Source organism: Bidens hawaiensis, unplaced genomic scaffold, assembly GCF_021521415.1.
Source record: "Bidens hawaiensis isolate Kalapana, Puna unplaced genomic scaffold, B.hawaiensis_p1.1 tig00044715_1, whole genome shotgun sequence".
Taxonomy (NCBI): Eukaryota; Viridiplantae; Streptophyta; class Magnoliopsida; order Asterales; family Asteraceae; genus Bidens; species Bidens hawaiensis.
Genome location: NW_027497941.1, coordinates 80201 through 103229, shown reverse-complemented (window position 1 = coordinate 103229; position 23029 = coordinate 80201).

Sequence of the window (23029 nt, the reverse complement as noted above, 5' to 3'; positions counted from 1 at the left end):
TCACTGATAACCATAAGTTTTAAACCTTAACACACAACAAGTCCTTAAGCAAAAGCAACTTAATAACACCATTGCATAAGCAATTATTCCTTCATCAAGCGTCCCTCTCTGCAGTTTCCCCAAGTCTTCACCCTTTCGTACCTTCCGCCCCTGATTCCTTGCAATCCCTAGCCATGTGGTCAGCTTTTCCGCAATTGAAGCACTTTGGACGATCAGGGCATTCTCGAGAATAATGCCCACTCTTTCCACACCGATAGCACCTGTCTGTCCCAGTCTTACATTCTCCCTGGTGCACTCGCCCACATGTCTTACACGCATCCTTGTTCCCAACCTTGGCCTTCCTCTCATCAGTTGTTGTCACCATCTCGCCAGACCGCTTAGCAGAGGTAGCCCATTTCTTCTCATTCTTTTCTCCTTCATGTCCTTCCTTTGGCTTCTTGCAATCCCTTGCGAGGTGCCCACATCCTCCACAGTTGTGACACCTATGGTAATCATCACATTCCCCAGAGGAATGTCCTGCTCTTCCACACCTGTAGCAAACACCTAATCCCTTTCTGCACTCTCCGGGGTGTCTCTTCCCACATTTTTCACAAGCAGTGAGCCCCTCTTGCCTTGCCTTCTTTTTGCGTGGATCCACCTCATCGGCTTCCTCTGGTTCTGGAGTTGGGTTCCTTTTCTTCTTTTCTCCCACCGTTCTTGCTCCCCCACAATCCCTAGCTAAGTGACCCGACTTACCACACTTATAACATTTCTGGTTCTCGGTGCAATCACGAGTTATGTGTCCCTTCTTCCCACATCGGTAGCACTGATTTGGACCAGCCTTGCATTCTCCTAGGTGCATCTTCCCGCACACTTTGCATGTTTCCCTTCCCGCGACCTTTAGTATCTTCTTCCCCGCATACTCCACGACATCTACAGATCCTTTGGTTCCTTTCGCTCCTCCCTTATAATCATCACCCTTCTTTCCGTCTCCTCCTGCCTTCTCAGTGGCCCTTGCATGGTTTTCGGCAGACTTGTCAGTACGAAATTTCTTCTCTGCAGCAGCTACAGCGTAAGAAATGGCAAATTGAGTAACAGGATCCAGCTGATACCCTTCATTGCTGCTTGGTCCTTGCAAAGTTTCACTTTTATCCTTTTTCGTGGTAGTAACTGGTTCTTCAGAAGGTTCTCGGACAACGCGTATTCCAAGAGGACGTCCAGTGTGACCTCCCTTACCAACAAACCTTTTTGCTCCAGCCATTAGTATTCTAAGGGAAAACACAAACATCATCACTCAAGGAACTATCTAGTACAAGGATAGCAAGGCTAACAGGTAATAACAGTGGCCAGCTGTGACTAGCTGATCACATTGCTTTCCGTGTCCTATATACTTCCCTTTATGAGTCTATTTGTGCTGGTTCTACTTAAGCAGTTAGTCAAATCAAACAATCAATTATTCCTATCCCTATCGTTCACATATCCTTTCTTTCTCATTAACATATATCATTTAATCATACACTTTACCTTTACTGATCTTGCTTGAGCGACACATGGCATTCTTGAACTGGCATCTTCTTTCCTTTCTTACTTAAATCCCAATTTCTGTTCGAGTCTAAGCATGTAGGATGCTTAAATCTCTCGAACTTATGCTCTGATACCAACTTGTAAGGCCCCGAACCCGGTAGCCCCACTTTAGCGTCGGATTTACTCATAAACACAGTTCTTCAAATCAGAGTTTATTAAAACTTTTCGCGGAATATAAAACATCAATCATTTGTTACAAAACATTAAATCTTTTCTTTGATACCATAACACAAAACTTTATATTTAAAACATCTTTACTTCTTTCTTCAGATGCCAGCCGTTCAATCCATGCCGTGTGTCATCCTCATGCTAACTCTATAATCAGCTCACCTGCGGGCATACTAAAAGTCAGCTACGCTGAGTGAGTTCTAGTTAATCATACAATATCATACAATACCTTCTTACATACATTCGTACTTAACCTCATAACTTTCTTTCATACACACATAAGTACTCATACCTTCATTCTTACTTACATACTTTCTTTCTTACTTACATACTTTCTTTCTTACTTACATACTTTCTTTACATTCATAATCATACGTTTTAAAGAGCCTTTCGCCCTATAACCTCACAGATATTATAAGGGTCTGGTCCCTAGTTTTCGAATATTAGAAGGGTTCGATTCCCTAACATCACAGATATTATAAGGGTCTGGTCCCTATCATCACAGATATTATAAGGGTCTGGTCCCTAACATCACAGATATTATAAGGGTCTGGTCCCTAACATCACAGATATTATAAGGGTCTGGTCCCTAACATCACAGATATTATAAGGGTCTGGTCCCTAACATCACAGATATTATAAGGGTCTGGTCCCTAACATCACAGATATTATAAGGGTCTGGTCCCTAACATCACAGATATTATAAGGGTCTGGTCCCTAACATCACAGATATTATAAGGGTCTGGTCCCTTGGTTTTCGAATATTAGTAGGGTTCGATTCCCTCTTCGTTATCATACAACCATACATCCTACCTCGAGTATTATTAGGGCTCGGTACCCTTTTCGTAACTATACAACCATACAACCGTCATTTCCTTCTTTTACTAACTTTATTACGTTCATACACATAAACATACATATCATACTTACCATATTTATAACGTTACAACCTGACAGTACGTACAATATCCGAAGATCGTTCACGTACCATCAAGCAATCATTCATACATATCACACATATCACATACCATTCGTGTACCTATACACACATACTTACATTATATCATAAGAACACTCTAGGCATTCTTTACCTCATCCATTAACAACCATACCCCTTGTCGTTACGTGCAATATCCGAAGATCGTTCACGCCCCGACAAGTATTCATTTGAATATTCATACATCTACGACATATAATATTCGTACCTTTATTTTTAACCTGACATTACGCGCAATATCCGAAGATCGTTCGCGTACCGACAAACAATCATTCATATCTATCACACATATCACATATGACATACACTTATCACTTAGGATAAATGTATTAACAACACATCGAGTATGCACACAGCCCCGAAAACATAACAAGGAATGGGGCTAGAAACTCACCTGAATAATGCTTCTTTTTCTGATAGCTGTAAATCCCTTCTTTAACTGAGCTCGGCTAACTGTACAAGTTACACGTATCAATACTCGCCTGACCTAATCTGGTGGCCTAGTATTAGCTTACTTTAACTTATCGCTTTATAATTTATTTTCTAATCAAACTTGGCTTTAGGCGAAGTTAACCCTTCGGGCGAACTTAGCTTCAGGCGAAGTTAAACCTTAGGCGAACTTGGCTTCAGGCGAAGTTAAACCTTAGGCGAACTTGGCTTCAGGCGAAGTTAAACCTTAGGCGAACTTGGCTTCAGGCGAAGTTATCCTTAGGCGAACTTGGCTTCAGGCGAAGTTATCCTTAGGCGAACTTGGCCGTAGGCGAAGTTATCCTTAGGCGAACTTGGCCGTAGGCGAAGTTACGCTTGAAGGCGAAGTTACGCTTGAAGGCGAAGTTCATCAAGCGAACTTAATCTTGCAGGCGAAGTTGTCGCGCTGCAGATCTGTTTGCCCATAACTCCTTCGTTTCTTAGCCAAATAACTCGATTTTGGTACCCACGGAATCGTATGATCGGCGCCTACAAACCCTAACCATCAAATCGGCCTAAAATCGACGTTTTAGGGGTCCGATTTGGGCAGTTTGGTTTCGGGTCCGGTTTAACCCATCCGATCCTAACCATTTTCAGTAATATTAGCTTTGTTGGATATGTTCTTACCTTACCAACGCAGATCTATCAACAAAACCTCGGGTCTCGGCTCCGAATCTTGATCGGTTAGGATGTGTGTGTTTTGAGGGTGTAAGGAGTGTGTGTTAGGGAGTTTGGTGAGAAATGAGATATTTTGGGATTTTGGGGGTATTTATATCCCCGAAATCCCATTCTCATTTAACCTATCTCAATTAACCCAAGTCCATAACCCACTTCCATTACCCGACACTAGCCCGACCCATACCAACTCCTATTCTTTTATTTATTTCCTGATAACCCGAGTAAACTTCCCATCTATTAATAAGTAATATAATTAATAAAATTTCGGGATGTTACACCGAAGAATGACAAACAATGGCGCATGTGCATAGATTTCAAAGATTTGAACAAAGCATGCCCCAAAGATTGTTATCCGTTACCTGAAATTGATCTTAAGGTGGATTCGTTGGCACCATTCCGCCTTAAATGCTTCCTGGACGCGTATAAGGGGTACCATCAAATCCACATGGCCGTTGATGATCAGGACAAAACCGCTTTTCGGACGCCCGATGGCACATTTTGTTATCAAATGATGCCATTCGGACTTAAGAATGCCGGGTCCACATACCAACGCCTGATGGACAAAGAGTTCCATTCCCAAATAGGGAGGAACTTGGAAGTCTACATGGATGACTTGGTCATCAAAAGCCCTGACCCAGATGCGATGTTGAAAGACATCGAAGAAACTTTCAACACGCTCAGGAAGATAAACATGAAGCTCAACCCGAGCAAGTGTGCCTTTGGAATGGAAGAAGGGAAGTTCTTGGGGGTCATCGTCACTAAAGATGGCTTCAGAGCGAACCCTGAAAAGGTCGAAGCCATTATCAAAATGGAATCACCTACTACCATCAAACAGGCTCAGACACTGAATGGACGACTAGTGGCACTTAATCGCTTTTTGGCAAACCACGCGGATAAGTCGTTTCCCTTCGTGTCAACGTTGAGAAACTGTTTGAAGAAAACGCACTTCCGCTGGACACCAGAAGCGGAAGCAGCTTTTCAGGAGATTCGGTCACGATTGATCGAACTCCCAACACTCACAGCACCAGAGGCGGGAGAGGAGTTAATCCTATACCTTTCCGCAACTGATAGAGCAACCGGGGCAGTCCTGCTAGTAGAGCGAAAAGGCATCCAGATGCCAATCTATTATGTCAGCCGTATCCTAACAGACGTAGAAACCCGGTACTCTACCCTCGAAAAATTAGTCTTAGCACTTATACACGCTTCACGCAGGTTAAGACGATATTTCCAGGGTCACCCAATCACCATTCTCTCCAACTTCAAACTTGCAAACGTTCTAGGCAAACCCGAGTTATCGGGACGCCTAGCCAAATGGGCAATTGAGTTGGGAGAGTACGCGATAAAGTATAAGCCAAGACCAGCCATAAAAGGCCAGGTTCTGGCCGACTTTATTACAGAAGTGCCTGCATCACGGGAAAAAGAGTGCCAGGAAGAGGCTCAACCCTCTCCATCACAAGACATCAATGATGTCTGGCCACTCTACACTGACGGGGCAGCCAATAACGAGGGTTCAGGCGCAGGGCTAAAGCTAACCAACCCAGCGGGCCAAGAATACATTTAAGCTATTCGACTGGATTTTCCAAGTACGAATAACGAAGCCGAGTATGAGGCATTCCTGGCTGGGCTGAGAATTGCGCGTAAGATGGGAGTGAAAACTTGGAAGCCCACGTGGATTCCATGTTAGTAGCCAATCAAATCAACGGGACGTACACGGCCGTGAACGACACAATGGCCCTGTACCTCGCACAAGCAAAATCCCTTATGCGCGATTTCAATGACTGCAAAGTCATACACGTCAAGCGAAGTGAAAACAAATCTGCGGATGCGTTAAGCAAGCTTGCTTCATTAGCCTTTACCCACCTAGGAAAACCTACACGCAGGTCAGATGGTAAAGTTTAGCCATCCTACTACGTGCAAGTGACGGTCCTACCCGCACAATCACGGAAGAGGAAGCAAAACTTCACACCTATCTACCACGTTCAAAGGTTAACTTATTCTAAACACTTGGAAAATTGCTAATTTAAACTAAAGTATGTGTCATATAACGTTTATAAAGCAAGGAATCTAATGAAAGAAGCGGTCTTAGCCGCACAAAGATTTACATTTCATAAATATTCGTTACAAGAATGGCCGGGTAACTACCCGCCTACAAGAAAGTAAATCTATACAAACTAAATCTATCCTAGCAGCGGGAAGAGATCTTCAGGATCAGGCTTCAGGGCCACTTCCACTTGGACCAGCGCCGTCAGTAGAGCGTGGCTGTTCAAGGAAAGCCTTAAGGATAGCTAGCCCATCATCAGCAGCAGCAACTTCATTCACCTTCTCCACCACCGGATGCGGGAAGGCAGCATACTGATTCACTGCTTGGTCGTAAATAGCTTCAGTATCCACATTGTACAAAGGGAAGTTGGATGGCGGGACGCCTTTCTCAACGAACCCTAGACCAAGCAGGAAGCCGACCTTTTCCCCATCCTCGTGAGAAGCGTTGAGGGCTGCGCTCATAGCATCGTCGTAAGATGTCTCTGAGAAGACCCGATGCACAACCTACAAAGAAAAATACAAGTGTCAGAACCTTTTCTATTTATAAGGAAAAGCGTGAAGACATGAAGATAGACTTACCTGAGACAACGCTTCTCAAAGAAGCCATTCCTTGGCAACCAGAGCCTCTTGGAGGGCAGCTTGAGCTTCGTTACGGGCGCGTTCGGCTTCATTCTTGTTGAGGTTGGCAAGCAACACTTCTTTAGCCGTAGCCTCTTCGACGCCCTTTAGCTTACGCTCGGTATGGTCAAGCACCCCCCTCTGGTCCAAGATTTCTTGAAGCTTCTTAGCATCCTCCATCGCCAAGGCATCATGAGCCTGCTGGAGAGCCTCTAATTTGGCTTTAAGTTCTTCATTCTCCACGCGCAGAGGCTCAGCAACAGCTTCAGCCTTGGTGGCCCTCTCGGTTGCGTTCCTCGCAGTTTCCTTAGCCAGCCGAAGCTGTTCATTAACAGCTTGGGCAGCCTTGGAACTTCAACCTCAAGGGCCTTGAAGGCCTTCTCCTTTTCCGCAGCTATAGCGGAAAGCCTTTGGTTCTCCTCCCGGATGGCCCGCGCCTGAGCAACTTCTTTAAGGCGAGCTGCTTTTAACTTGTCGTTTTCACGACAAAGCAGCTCGACGCGCGGCTGCATCCGGGCCAGGAGAACCCGAAGCTCATTGGTTAGCCTACCCTCCTGGTAGCTAGCCATGGCTTCCCCCAACCCACCACTGGGAGCAGCGTGACGAGCCCATTCCACGCACTCCACAGGGGTGCGAATGGTTGTTCCTCGGCGAATGTTCCATCGTGGAACATACACTTCATTGGAATCCGACACTGCAAAAAACACAAAGCAGTTAGGAAAAGATGATAAAATATATATGCATAAAATGGGCCAGAAGAACCCTACGCACCTGTAGGGTCAATAACAGGCCGATAGCCGCCGAACCCATCACCTGAACCCAAAGGAAATCCATCCAAGAGGTCAGGCAGATGGGAAGGTAGCAAAGATTGGCGGGAAGCCCCATGCGTACCTGATGGACCGGCCGTCGTTGCCGATGGCGGGGGCATGGTTGCAGCCGCCGTGGTCGCCACCGAGGTCGCTGCCGCAGAATCCGCAGCAATAGTAACCGCCGGCTCTGTGAAAGATGCTGTAAAAATCGCACTCACAGCCGGCGGTGACGTCATCTCGGCTGGAACAGTCGGCTCAAAGGAGTGAGCAACTGATCCAGCGGAAGCAGGCGCAGGCGCCTGGGTCGACGCCTCAGGTAGACTGACCAAGCCTACCGTCATTGGCGGAGAGGTACTACTAGGCGCTTCACCCTGGAACGCGCCAACATCCACGCCTGCATAAAGAAGAAAAGTGTTAAAACAGATTAAGCTATGAAGATAAAAGCTAAAGGAAAGTTATACTTACGGGTTTTCTTGAGCCTAAAGGTACGGAGAGGCGGGGACGGGCCCGATGGAGCCGGCCTCTTTGCGCCGGTCACCGTCGTCTTCTTTGGCTCTCCGGAGGTGACAGTCGCAACCTCCGGAGCTGTGGTCTTACCACCACCGGGATTCCCCGCCACCTCTTCGCTCTCGGTCTCCGAATCAGACCGAGGCGCTGGATCGGCAGTGGAGGCCTTCTCCTTCCCCTTCCCGCCGGCAGCCTTCTTCTTCCGCACCAACGGAGGACCATCTGCGGATTCCTCATCAGAACATACGATTAGAGGAATTCCAGCAGAGGTTTCAGCATTGAGGGGTCGAGGGGCGAAGAGCGCCTTACCTGGCCGACGGGCGCTAAGGATCTCATGGCCTAGCGGATAGACCTCCACGAACCGATCCGCCGTTTGATCTAGGATGGGCAACTCGTTCTCATCTAGAGCGCGAGTACCCATCCGTGCGGGACCATCAGCCTCCCGCGGGTTCAGGAGCGACTGCAAGTCGTTCCCCTCTGAAATAAACAAGAAAAAGTTAGAAGAAATTCAAAATCAACAAAAGGGAAAAAGGCATACCGTAAGGAACAGAGTTCGAACCGTATTCGAGGACGATCGGAATCTTGCGCGCATCAGCCTCCTTCCACACCCGGCTCATCCCCAGCATCACCATCCCGGACTCCGCAAACCGGTAAACCGGAGAGTGGACCCGAGATATCTTCGCAAACCATTCCGCCTCCTGGTAGCTGGAGGCGTGAAGGCTGGGAAGTGCCTGCCCGTTCTTGAATTTCATGGCAATGGGGATGGCGCGGACGGATATGAAGAAAAACTCCCTCTTGAGCCTAAGTGTTTGAAACATTATACTGAAAGAAAGTGTAATAGAAATAAGAGAAATGCTCATTTACAACATTCATGTGTATATATATAATATATGTAATTTTAGTCGCAATAAGTATTTTTAAGATTCATGAATTATATCATTTACATTATTTCAATAAGTTGGTTGTAACCTTTCATTTCTCAGTATTTAATGCTTGTAACATGTAATTCCATTAATAAAAGGAGTGCAAGTGAAGTGTCAATTATTATTATTATTATTATTATTATTATCATTTGAACCTATATAATACATACGTTCTAAAACTAGTATAAAATATATTAACTGGCTTTTTAGTTTAATCTATATGTATCTGTCTACATATAATCTTCTATACTATATAAAAAATTAAGAACATTTTCAATCCCACCATTCTTTTTCTTCTCACTCTCTTATTAAAAAAACTTTTTTTACATATAATGATTTATGTTTAAAGAAAACGTTAATAAAACACATTTATTTAAAAGTATCTCTTATTTAAAAAATAGAAATCTAATTATGTAACTTTTGTTAGCCAACAAATTAATAAATGAAAGTAAAATTACACTAACTTATAATTAACTTGTTTGAGTTCCCCGTGTTACAGGGTTTTATTTAAGTTTTTGTTTTTAATCGTTTTGCTATCTTATACGTTGTAATAATTTGTTTAATTTTAATGTTGTTTTGTTTTGATGTAATTCGTATATATTAGTTTATTATGTTCGTTATATTTTTTAACATTTGGACTTTTCAATTGAGATACGTATGTTTTTTAGATTTTAACGAACGAACATAAACGAACACGAACATGTTGATTTTTAAACAAACAAATATGAACACAAATATTTGTTTTATAAAAGGGGGGGTGATGTGGTGACGATGGTGGTTGATTCATGAGAGGGGATATTAACGAAGTTAGCCGGTGATGGAGAGGATAGATCGATGCAGAGAAAATGTTAAAGAGAGAAATTAAATTAGGGTTTAATGATGAAATGGTTTCACGAATAAATGAGATGTTATAACCCGTTTAAGGGCTATCCGGGTTTGGTGATACCCATGACCCTTGAAAATGATTGTTTGTTGATTAAGGATTATTTCACAAGTAAATGAGATGTTGGTTTAAGGCGCTATCCAGGTTTGGTGAAACACATGACCGACAAAAACTATTGGTGAGACACGGACTCATTTTTATTTTATTTAAAATTGGGTCTTTTCCGGTTATTAACCGGTCAAAACTGTTTCTTAACCGGTCAAAACAGGTTACTAGCCGACTCGAAAAACTGGTCTAACCGGTTAATTCCCGAAAAAAAACCCGGTTAGCATATTAACCGGCTAATGATTAACCGGTTAACCGATTTGTGCCCCTTTAGCCCTCCATAGAAAACTTGTTTTCGATATATATAGATAGTTCAAATAAGAATTAGGAGTTTCATAGGAATGGTAAGAACCAATAAATTTTTGACATTTGGTATTACAAATTATGATGAAAGAAAAATTATAGGAAATTATGTCGGTTATGTTGATGAAAGATTAATTCTAAGAAACTATGTCGTTATTAGTATTTTAAATCCCAACCAATGATTAACATGATCCAATAGCTATGATTTATTCCTAGTCTTCCTAGAAAACTACTTATTTTTAGGATAAACGTCCTATATATATATATATAGAGAGAGAGAGAGAGAGAGAAAATGGTTCAAATAAGAAGAAAGAGTTTCATAAGATTTTTGACGAGTGACATTACAACCTATGGTGAAAGAACACTTCTAAAAAACTATGTCGGTTTTTAGTAATTTTAAATATTAACCATTGATTAACATGATCCAATTGCTATGATGTATTCTTAGTCTTCATATGAAACTAGTTCTTTTTAGTATAACCCTCCCATATATATATATATATATATATAGGGTAGAGATACTGTACACTAATGCCTTAACGTACGATAGGTACGCGAGACGCTTAAAGGCCAGATTCAAGCGCGGCTCGAATACATCCCCTAGGATGTTTCAGAAAGTTAGACCCGGCAGACCAAGCGCGGCTCGAAATTGTGAACGCACCAATCTGTGGTGTTTCAAATGAAATCATCCATCCCCTAGGCCAGATTCAGTTTGAACTAACTATGGGGGATGATGAGCACAAGCGAGCAGAAGTTGTCAACTTCTTGGTCTTGCCTACCACGTCATGCCACAATATGATCCTGGGCAGGGGAACGATTGCACAATTTAATGTTGTACCGTCGCCAGCGCACGGCGCATTGGGGTTCCCTACACCAACAGGTGTAACATTTGTTTACCGCGATCATTTGTGCGCAGTGACAAGTACGCCGCGGGAAGGGAGAATGAAACTTCAAATGGTGGACAATGCGCCAGAGAAGTGGATTTTAAACCCAAAATTCCCCGAGCAAACGGTCACAATTGGCGCTACCATTTCAGATGAAACGAGATTGAGAATGAAAAGGTTGCTCACAAAATACACGTCGGTCTTCGCGTGGCAACACTCCGATATGACGGGGGTCCCGCGAGACTTGGCGCAACATTCTCTTAACACGTTCAAGTCGGTGGAGCCAATTGCTCAGAAAAAGAGAATCATGGGGGATGAAAAGGCAAAGGCCATGAATGAGCAAGTTGAGGACCTGTTGCGCGCAAACATCATCCGCCCGATCCGATACCAGACGTGGGTAGCCAATCCTGTGATGGTAAAGAAAAGCAACGGGTCATGGAGGATGTGTATTGACTTCAAGGACCTCAACAAAGCATGTCCGAAAGACTGTTACCCCCTCCCAAACATCGACGCAAAGGTGGACTCCGTGGCGCCATTCAAGCTCAAATGTTTCCTGGATGCCTACAAAGGCTATCACCAGATTCAAATGGCACCACAGGACGAAGACAAGACTGCCTTCAGAACCGACAAGGGTGTTTTTTGTTACACAAAAATGCCCTTTGGTTTAAAGAATGCAGGCGCAACCTATCAGAGACTTATGGATTCAGTTTTCAGTGAACAGATCGGAAGAAATCTAGAAGTCTACGTTGATGATTTGGTGATCAAGAGCAGGGAGGAGAGACAAATGCTTAAAGACATCGAGGAAACTCTTCAGCGCCTAACGGAAGTTAACATGAAGCTCAACCCGAGCAAATGTACTTTCGGCGCCGAAGAGGGGAAATTTCTTGGTGTAATGGTCACTAAGGATGGTTTCAAGGTGAACCCTGAAAAGGTGGAAGCCATCCTTGAAATGCCTTCACCATCCACCATGAAAGAGGTTCAGAAGCTGAATGGTAGACTGGTGTCAATCAACAGGTTCCTAGCGAACCACGCCAGCAAATCTACTCCATTCGTTAACACTTTGAGAAACTGCTTGAAGAAGAGCCAATTCAAGTGGACGCCTGAGGCTGAGCAAGCTTTCACTGAGATAAAAGAATGTCTCATAAAGTTGCCCGCGCTCACAGCTCCACTTCCTGGCGAAACCCTTACATTGTACCTGTCAGCTGGAGACCGCGCGATCGGCGCAGTATTATTGGTGGATCGCAAGGGGATCCAAACGCCAATATACTATGTGAGTCGGGTGCTCACAGACCCTGAGACGCGCTATTCCATCATGGAAAAGTTAGTTTTGTCACTAACACACGCGTCGCGCAAGCTCCATAGATACTTCAATGGTCATCCTATTGAAGTTCTGACTGGTTACAACATCCAGCAAGTCTTGCGACGCCCCGCGCTCTCCGGAAGGCTGACAAAGTGGGCGCTGGAATTAGGTGAACACACGATCACCTATAAGCCTCGTCCAGCAATAAAGGGTCAAGTTTTAGCGGATTTCATCACAGAAATCCCAGATGGAAAGATTGAAGAAGCTCAGCGCGAGGTAGACCCTCCGCGAGCAAATGATGAAGAAGATGTTTGGAGGCTATTCACTGATGGAGCCTCCAATAACGAAGGGTCCGGCGCAGGCCTCAAACTGGTGGACCCTGATAATCATGAATATACTTATGCTATTAGGTTGGATTTCAAGAGTACCAACAATGAGGCTGAGTATGAAGCCCTGCTGGCTGGTCTGCGCATTGCGCGCAAGTTTGGAGTTAAAAGACTAGAGGCTCATGTTGATTCTTACTTGGTAGCAGCTCAGGTCAACGGCCTTTATGACGCCAAGGAGAACACAATGCCTCTATATCTAGAGCAGGCAAAAAAGCTCGTTGAGCAGTTTGACTTCTTCAGAATCATACACATCTCGCGCAGCGAAAATAAGTCTGCTGACGCGTTGAGTAAGATGGCTTCAACTAATTTTGATCACTTTGGCAAAGATGTCAGGGTGGAAGTGATGAGCAACCCGTCAGTGCAAACGCAATCTGTTCTTGTAATTCATACAACCCCTTCATCCTGGATAACTCCAATAATGGAATTCCTGAAGGAGGGGAAGTTACCGGACGATCGCGCACAGGCGAGAAAGATAAGACACAAGGCGCAGAATTATGAACTACTTGATGGTACAGTATATCGGCGCTCTTATCTTGGACCGCTCATGAAATGCCTGGATGCTGAAGAAGCAAGCTATGTGATTAGGGAGATTCATGAAGGAATCTGTGGAATACACGCTGGTCCGCGCATGGTGGTTGCCAAGGCAATGAGCTCAGGCTACTATTGGCCAGGCATGTACTTGGATGCGCTAAAAGAAATCCAAAAATGCAAGGCATGTCAGAGCTACGCGCCAAACACCATGCGTCCAAAGAACAACTTGATTCCAGTGACCTCCGCATGGCCTTTCCACAAATGGGCCATTGATATTGTGGGGCCCCTGCCGCAAGCGCAAGGGCGAGTGAAATTTTTGGTAGTGGCGATAGACTATTTCACAAAATGGGTTGAGGCCAAGCCACTAGCAAAAATCACAGCTGAGGCGATGAAGCAATTTATCTGGAGCCACATCATTTGCCGTTTTGGCCTTCCTATGGAAATTGTGAGCGACAATGGCAAACAATTCACTGACAGGAAGATATCCAGCTGGCTCAAAGAACTGCACATCAACCAAATCTTCACTTCGGTCTACCACCCTCAAGGGAATGGCCAAGTGGAGCGCGCGAATCAAAGTTTGTTAAATGGGCTGAAGAAAAGATTGGAGGGAGAATCTCATTCTTGGGTCGAAGAGTTACCTAATGTCCTGTGGGCGCACAGGACATTAAGCAAAACTAGCAATGGCGAATCCCCGTTCAGCCTAACCTATGGGACAGAGGCTATGATCCCAGCAGAAATTGGATGCCCATCCCATAGGGTACTCATGATCAGCAAGACTGATAACGAGCGCGAAAGAAGATTGGACCTCAACTTGCTTGAAGGGCGCAGAGAAGCGGCTATCATCAATGAAGCCAAATACAAGAAAAAGCTGGAAAAATATTATAATCAGCGCGTTAAAGAATGCCACTTCAAGAAAAATGATTTTGTCCTTCGAAACAATGAAGCTAGCCGCGCGATACCCCCAGGAAAAATGTCCCCCAATTGGGAGGGACCTTATCAAATTTCAGAAGATTTGGGGAAAGGCGCGTACACTTTAAAAGATTTGAATGGAAAAAATATACCGCGCGCGTGGAACGCGGCACAGCTTAGAAAATGCTTCATGTAAATGTTCAAATATGTAATCAAGGCTTTTAAGCCATCATGAATGATGATTCGCGCTATCTTTCAATATTTGTTCTATTACATTTGCATACATGTTTCACACTTCCTTTATTAATTTGGAGCAATATGACAATACTATATTGACTTCAAAGCAAAATAAAGCGAAGTAAAACATACATGCGCGAGCCTTAGCTCAAACGCGTTAACGAGTCTTAACTCTAAAACGCCTGGGCCTTAGCCCAAACTTACGAGCCTTAGCTCAAACACGTTAATGAGTCTTAACTCTAAAAACGTCAGGGCCTTAGCCCAAAACAAAGAGCCTTAGCTCAAAACACTCACAAACATCCATCTTACATCACGCGCAGCCTGATCATAAAAATCCTTAAACACAACTAAGGCAAAGTACATGCCAAATCATAGTTGTTAAGGTCTCAGGTCGAGGTCGCGCGCGGAATCATAGTGGATATCTGAGTAACACATGCTGACATGTAATGGCTAATACTCATACTTCCATGTAAAAACAGCGCGACTACGACGCGCGAAAAAGGAATTGTGAAAAGTTACCGCGTATGTCAGCATAAACAAGATACTGCGAAACCACTTACAAAATAAGACTATGGTTAAGTCAATAATTTCCTTACAACCTTGTTCTTATTTTAACGTGCAAGCATATCTTATATCTATACAAGCAAACATGAAGAGATGAATGGAAATGCGCAAGATGTGAAAAAGAGAACAAGTTTCATTCCATTGCATTGAAATTTACAAGTATGATGAGTTACAAATTACAAGTATAAAAAAAACAAAAATTATAAAATTTCATGAAGGGCTTCTCAAGTCTCCACGTCGACGTCAGCCACTTCATCACCCTCATCATTTCCCGCGGCATCTGGCACCGCCTGCTCCTCATCTCCGAACTGACCATAGTCAAGTTCTTCCTCCTCATTGGAGTCTTCTATCACGACGGTGTCAGGAGCAGATTTATTCGCAGCGCCAGAGCCGCTGGCAGGGGCAACATCCCCCGCGCCACCATCATCGCTACCAGCCCTCTCGCATTCATCGAGCAACTTCTTTAGTGTGCCGAGGTCGGGCTGGTCAGCAAGCGCAGCTATCTGCAAAATCAATAGAAAAGTATTGAGTACAAAACACTTGGAAAATTAATCAAGTAAAACTCATTAAGGTCAAGGTACCTGCATAAGGATGGGGATGGGAGTATTCATATACTTTTCCCCCACCGCGGCCATGTCCGCGCAGGCCGCGTCGCTCTTGTAAGGGTACTCGGATGGGTTCTTCTTCAGCATGCCATATTCATACCCATCCGTAAACCCTTCAGCTCGGCCCACCAAGCGCGCGGCGGCATTGCAGTCCATCACAAGGGCCTGAAACTCGGCGGAATATTTCATCGCCAAAGCGCAGCGAGTCATGCCCTGTGACACCAGCCATTGGCGATCCTGCGCAAGGCCAGCAACAGACGTCTCGAGGACAGGAACCTGGGAGTTTAATAACTCTACAGTTTCCTTAGTCTTTTTTAGCTCCTCCTTATCAGACGCTGCTGCCGCCAAGATTTTTTCTTTCTCCGCCTGCGCAGCACCAAGTGCTTCCTGGCTGGACGCCGCCGTCGCCAAGGCCTCATCTCTATCGGCCTGCGCGGCCGCCAACTCCCTCTTCAGGCGCGCAACCTCGCTCTCCAGTGATGATTTCTCAGTGATACTCTGGACGATAGCTTGGTCACGCGCCTCAGCCTGCTGTTCCAAGACACGCACTCTACGCGCGTACTTGGCAACTTCGGCCTCCGCCAACTGCTGCTTCTCCCGCGCAGCTTGGAGATCATGCCCGCGCTTAATATAGGCGGTGTTGGCACTTGCTCGGTTTTCGCTGAGCTCCGCCTGGAGTTTCTCAGCTCGTGCGCGAGCATCAGAAAGGTTCCAGGCGGCCACCTTAGCCTCTTGCTGGGCTGCCACAAGAGCATCGCGTACTTTAATATAATCGCGATAAAGCTCTTGGGAGGCAGCAAAGAAAGCTGACCCAGCGAAAATGTGATCGTTGAGCAAGTCAGCGCGGGTGCGCTCCTCCTGATACCTCCTTTCAGTAGGAGGCACGGCATGAGCCCAGAAGTCCTCGCATACGCCCATGGATTGGAAGGAACTGTCTTCATTAATATTCCATCTCGGGCGATAAACGTGGTCACCTTCCTACAAAACACAAGAAATGTTCTAAGTCATAAACATACTTATATGGAGGTACGCGCAGCGGAGCAACAAATTAAAACATACCTGCGGGGATGAAGCAGAAAAGTCAGCGCCAGCCCCACCAGAAGTATGCGCTACGAAGACTTGTGGCATCGCAGGGCTGGCGCGGTCTCCCAAGGAGTCCTCAGCTTGAGCCCCCTCATCCTCCTCATCTTCTTGAATAGGCCTCTTCTCCTGCGACCTGGGGGGCTCCAAACCAGCCTCGCGGAGAGGGCTGCGCGTAGGAGGAGGCGAGGGAGGTCTCGACGCCGCCAGTTCGGCGCGCAATACGGCTTCCTGCTCCTTTGTAACCCCAATAAGGGGAGAATCAGCACTAGCAGGAGCAGGACTAGAACCAGCGGCGTCGCCAACGGCGCCAGGAGTGTCACCAGCAACTTGTACGCCAGCTACAACTCCTATGAACAAATCAACAAGAAAAAATGGTTTATGACTGAATCCAAAAGAAAAATAAAGAAGACAAGTGTGCAAAACATACCTTGGCGCAATTCTGTTCGCGCGGCGAACATCGCCATAAAGTTCATTCTACCCTTTTCAGAGGGTAGAACAGGGGACTCCGAAGCAGTCCCCGGCGCAGCCTCAGCACCTTGTGGCGCCTGTGGCTGATCTGCTACCGTCGCCGGTTCTGCAAACATTCAAAGGAGCAAAGGTTTAATAACAATTCAGCCAGATGAAGATAAACAAAGTATACATGTTGCAGGCGCGGCACTGCTTCTCTCTTCAGCCGCGCGAACGGAGGAGGTGACGCCACCATACCTCAAGTGGACAGGAGGTCTGCCCACTCTCACAGGCAGGGAAGCTAAAGAAACCTTGGTGGTAAACACCTGGGTTTTCTTAGGTCCCTTCGTTTGAGCATGGGGATGAGCAACAGGGGTGTCATTTTTCTTCTGTTTTTTACTGGCCCCTGCGCCAGATTTCCCCTTAGCTTTGCGCTTTAGTAGGGGCGCCTCCTCTTCCTCCTCCTCCTCTTCCGCGAGCTCCAGCTCGTAGTTTTCAAGCGCATCTGCAAAAACAACCAACAGAACTGTTAATAAACTTGGGTATTCTAAAGGAATGAGCATAAGTGCGAAGGCTTACCAGGCGCGTCACTGTCAAAGTCAAATTCCAGATCCACTGGGATGAACATGTCATCGAAGCGATCTGGGAAACCAACTTCCCCAGCGCCAAGCGCGACGGAGCCACCCTCCACTTGTTCATCATAAGCGGCAAGGACATAATCCTTGGTGACTGCGCAAAAACAAGTCAAGTGATATCAGCAAAAGAATTATGTTCGCGCAGAAAAAATAAATAAAGCAATGAAATAAACTTACACAACCCGTCGACTTGGATAACGGGCTCAAGCGCGCTGTCGGCCCAAAGCTTACTCATGCCGACACCCACCAGCGCCTCCTCGCAAATTTTCTTCGCGGGGGATGGTTCGGCGGTCAGTTTCTTAACCCAGGCGCCAGTTGGGTTCTTGAGGACACCCTCATCCGCAGGCGCAGAAGAGATAGAGCGCATGGTCATACGGATGGGTATCACACCAGCCCTAATGTAAAAGAACCTCTCAGACCAGTCATGAAGGCTCTTGAATGAAACAGTGGAGCACTTCACCTTCTGACTGCGAGGAATGAAAGAGATCCAATTGTCCTGGATCTTGGGCTTGTAAAAATATTGAAAGCGCCGAGGAGTGGGTTCCTCGCGCTGGGATTTGCACATGAACTCAAAGTGAGTCACGCGCACGAGTCCAAACGGATGGACTTGGGATATATGAATCCCATAGAACTTCAGCAGTGCACCCACAAACCTTGTCATCGGGAGACGAAGGTTGCAGTGGGTGAAAAAGTGGCTATATAGGGATATATAGCCGGCAGGCGGGTCCGCCGCCGTTTGCCCGGACCTAGGCAACATGCAGCCAAACAGGGTGGGAAAGCCCTGAGAGGCGATGAGGTTGTCGAGATCGGCCTGCTTCAATTTGCAGAGGATTTCATTCCACCTTTTGGTGGCCTTGGTCCTCCCTACTTCCTCCGATGTGGTCTCAACAACCCTCTTCCCTTTCCCCTTTTGCTTCAATGTCGACATCACCACAGACTTCACACGGCGTCTTCGAGAGGCAACAGAGGTGATTGAGGGGCTAGACGAGTCTGAACTATCAGACATACAACTGCAGCAGCAGATAATCGAAAAATCGAAAAGATGAATACACTCAATTCAGAATATGAAAGGCAGAAACTCGAAAATTATCAACAATGAAGATGAAGATAAAAATTTCCTAAGGGCCTCCTTTTATAGGCCCAGGAGAGAGAAATGTGGCAGCTGATCGGATTTCACGCGCCCCCACTCGCGGGTGCAAGCCAACGAGGGCGCAACACGTGTCCCTAACACTGTTGAGGGGACATAAAAATGTAACCGACCTGCCACGGAACAGAGACGCGCCCCCACTCGCAGGTGCTAACCAATGCGAGCGCGACACGTGTTCAGGACAGCTGTGTGAGGTGACATGAAAGGCAACTGTTGAACTAGATGAATAATGATAACGCATACAAGGATTCTGAACGTTATACGGAAGCCCAATTTGGTAAGTCAAGCGATGAGCCGATTGTTCTTTTCGTATTGTCTAGATGAATAATGATAACGCATACAAGGTGAATCTCTTACGTTTAATATTGCCGACAAGAGTGCTGTTGAACTAAATGGGGAAGCTTTCCTTATAGCCGTTGAGAACGTTGCCCGAGCATCAGGTATTCAGGTTTACATCGATTTGAATACTGAGGCGACTAACTCTAGATCTCGAGCCTGAGGGCGTCCTGGTGGAGTCGGGTTTAATTAAACCGGCGCTAATTTGGAGTAATAAGACAATATCTCTCCTATTCTAAAATTTACGTTGTTATCTTGGGTGGTTTTGAATTATTTATTTTTCCATTATGTTGGGATTTTTGGCTTTAGTACTAATTTTATTTTGATACAATGAATTGTTGAATTTTGGTTTGAAAATAAGTGTTGATATCTAACGGTAAAACTATGAAAAATTTTTAAAATCTTGATACTGCATAGAACCCAAATAATTAAGAAAATATATCTGTGAGGGATTTAGTTGTTAAACAATGCTTCAAATATATATCAAAATCTTGATATTTACGCTTTCAAATTATTAATTTGAGTGTTTTTACTTTAAAACATCGGTAACGATTCTGACATGTGTGTTACTTAAAAAGATTTGAATGATATTTAGTTATTGATGTTTTCAAATTGTTTTTCCATCAAATATGGATTAACACCTGTTCAAGCCTGTAACCCCCCAGCGGTGGTGTGACGACGATGTTAATAGTATTCGTTGTTCCGGTGCGTTTGTCATGGTGGTGGTGGTTGTGAATTTGGATATGTTAGGGGTAGGGTTAGAATTTTTGTTAGGAGTGTAAAACACAATGAAATGAAAGAAAATACTATCTTAAAACACGATGAAGAAAAACCATTATATATACTCCTAGCACTACATATTTTGTGTTGTAAGTTCCACACATATAATCTTAGTCATCTATTATAAAATCTAATAGTTATGATTACTTCTAAGCTTTTTCTACAAAAAAAAAAAATCATACTTTCTACTTAATAATAATAATAATAATAATAATAATAATAATAATAAAAGCGACAGTCATATGCAAAGTGGATGGTATATAGACATCAGGTGTCTCATGATTTATTTTTCAAAATAGGGACGTAACTTGTATCCGCCTCTTCACCACATGAACAATTACAAACAAACGATACTTAACTCTATGTTTTTTAATTGTGTGGGTCTATTATATTTGGGGTATTTAGTTTTGTTTATTTTTTTTAAAAATAAGGGTTTTTCAGCTACTTACGTGTAGTTAATAGAATAGGCTAACGCCCGTTCATTGCATGGAACAATGGTGTTATGTTTGTATAAATAGTTGAACTAAACTTGAAATTTCCTTAAGTTGTGGATAATTGTGTAAACAGTAAATCGCAGAGACCATTCATATAATTAGTTGAAGTAAAACAAAAAAAACAAAACAAAACAAAACAGATTAGATATACGGCATAAAAATTGTATTCAAATCGTTCTTAAAGTTTCCGTCTATGACTTGTCGTTTTCTGTTAAATTTAAAACAATCGCTAAAAAGAATTACAGTATATTATATAAGACTTAAATATCCTAAAGTGTATGTTTCAATAATCACGGCGTTCTTGTCCGTGTCACACCAAGGGCTAGCAATCATTAATACGATGCAATATTACGTTGATTGTCTAATATTTATGAGTTTTCTAGAATTTATAGTTTTGAGTTCATTCTGTTTTTAAATGAAAAGCATAATTAATAGATAAGGACAATACATGCATGGTTGGAAGATATATTTTCTTAACGACAATGAATAAATCCTGGCTCGGGTATAGGGCAATGTGGACGACCGGCTGGGCACTTAATTTTTGGGGCACAATTTATATCTTTATAATTTTATGAAAAAGAAATATGTATATTTAATGTTTTACTCTAATTATACAATAACCAGGTTGGTTTAGTGGTATTCTGGGTTATTGGTGGCAAATAAACAACCTCATATACGCCTGCAATCACAGACAACGATTAGTAATCTAAGACCATCATCTTCTATTTCAGAGAAAATATGTCGCCCGAAGGTCTAATGTGAAAAACGAAATTTGGATTTTTTTTTTCACTGGTCGCTCACACTTGACAAAATGGGTAACTTCCATATATCTAGAAAGAACAAGAACTACACAGCATAAGCATCAAAACATAACGTGAAAACGTTTAATTGGCTATAGGATTTCAAATTTATTAACGAGGAAACAAATTATATTATTAAAAACATATGCATGGAATCATAAGCGACTGATTACACATGCAACACTATTATACTTTTCGAAAACACTAAATATGTCAAGTACAGAGCGCTTTCCTTTTATTCATAATAATACTAATATAAGGCATTCTAGGTAAACATAATTAATTCATGTCTCGAATGATCAGGGGTGGGATCAAAGCTTTTTCGTTTCGAAACGTTCCCTAGTAAGTTGCAGGTGGACGCGGGGAGCGGGGAGGCGGTGGGAGGGTTGGTCGCGGGGGCGGTGAGCGGGGTGGTGGACGGGGCGGTGAGCGGGGGTGGTGGCGGAGGGGGCGAGCGAGGTGGTGGACGGGGAGGTGAGCGGGGTGGTGGACGGGGCGAGCGGGGTGTTCGAGGGGGAGTTGAGACAGGTGGTGGTGGACGGGGTGGTGAGACCCGTGGGGGAGTTGGCGGTCTCACTGGTGGTGGGGGCGGTGGGCGGGGTGTTGGAGTGGGAGGTGAAACAGGAGGAGGTGGGGGCGGCGAGCGGGGTGTTGGTGGGGGAGGTGAGACCGGTGGTGGTGGTGGTGGAAGGGGCGGTGAGACTGGTGGTGGTGGGGGTGGCGGTGGCGGTGAGACAGGTGGTGGTGGGGGCGGAGGGCGTGGTGTTGGTGGGGGAGGTGATATTGGTGGTGGTGGGGGCGGTGAGACTGGAGGTTGTGGAGGAGGGGAGACGGGTGGTGGTGGTGGGGGAGGTGATACTGGAGGTGGTGGAGGAGGGGAGACGGGTGGTTGTGGTGGGGGCGAGACTGGTGGTGGTGGAGGATGGGAGACGGGTGGTGGAGGTGGCGGTGAGACTGGAGGTGGTAGAGGAGGGGAGACAGGTGGTGGAGGAGGCGGTGAGACAGGTGGTGGGCGTGGTGTTAGTGGGGGAGGGGAGATGGGTGGTGGAGGCGGCGGTGAGACAGGTGGTGGGGGAGGGGAGACGGGTGGTGGAGGCGGTTGTGAGACGGGTGGTGGAGGGGGCGGGGAGACCGGTGGTGGTGGGGGAGGGGAGACGGATGGTGGAGGTGGTGGTGAGACAGGTGGGGGCGGTGACACCATAGGTGGTGGAGGAGGGGAGACGGGTGGTGGAGGTGGCGATGAGATAGGTGGTGGTGGGGGCGGAGGGCGTGGTGTTGGTGGGGGCGGTGAGACTGGAGGTGGTGGAGGAGGGGAGACGGGTGATGGAGGTGGCGGTGAGACAGGTGGTGGTGGGGGCGGTGAGACTGGAGGTGGTGGAGGAGGGGAGACGGGTGGTGGAGGTGGCGGTGAGACAGGTGTTGGTGGGGGCGGAGGGCGTGGTGTTGGTGGGGGAGGTGATACTGGTGGTGGTGGGGGCGGTGAGACAGGTGGTGGAGGTGGCGGTGAGACAGGTGGTGGTGGGGGCGGTGAGACTGAAGGTGGTGGAGGAGGTGAGACGGGTGGTGGAGGTGGCGGAGGGCGTGGTGTTGGTGGGGGAGGTGATACTGGTGGTGGTGGGGGTGGTGAGACTGGAGGTGGAGGGGGTGAGACAGGTGGTGGTGGGGGCGGGGAGACGGGTGGTGGAGGTGGCGGTGAGACGGGTGGTGGTGGGGGCGGTGAGACGGGTGGTGGAGGTGGCGGTGAGACAGGTGGTGGTGGGGGCGGTGGTGAGACAAGTGGTGGTGGGGGCGGAGGGCGTGGTGTGGGTGGGGGCGGTGAGACCGGTGGT